The sequence below is a fragment of the Arachis ipaensis genome, unplaced genomic scaffold, assembly GCF_000816755.2.
Source record: "Arachis ipaensis cultivar K30076 unplaced genomic scaffold, Araip1.1 Aipa741, whole genome shotgun sequence".
NCBI classification, from domain to species: Eukaryota; Viridiplantae; Streptophyta; class Magnoliopsida; order Fabales; family Fabaceae; genus Arachis; species Arachis ipaensis.
The window spans coordinates 8,930-9,367 of record NW_015495885.1 but is presented as its reverse complement, the minus strand read 5'-3'; positions in this window follow the sequence as shown (position 1 = coordinate 9,367).

The following is a 438-nucleotide window of genomic DNA, read 5'->3' as shown; positions in this document are numbered from 1 at the left end:
ATATTATAATAAAAATGATAATATAATATATATTTTTAAACAAAAAATTAAATGCTGATGTAGAAAATAAATTTCACATTTCTAGTTATTATTTGTCTATATTTTAAACGTATCGGTACGTATAAATTTATCATCGTATTGAAGTAAACATTTTCTGACAATACTTAAAATACGTATTGAACACATTTTTTACATATCCATAATATTATAATATACTTTAAATATCAATCTTAAATCAAAACATCATCTTTATTCTCATATTAAAAATAACTTTTGAGCAAAGACTAATAACTCGTTTTTAAAAATTACATTTAACAAATCAATGATAGTGAACACCAAATTCATCAGCTATTAATAAAAATAGTTTTGATAATTTGTATTCTAAAGATATAAGTTAAGCATATTATAAAAAAATTGTTTTATAAATTTTTTTTTTTT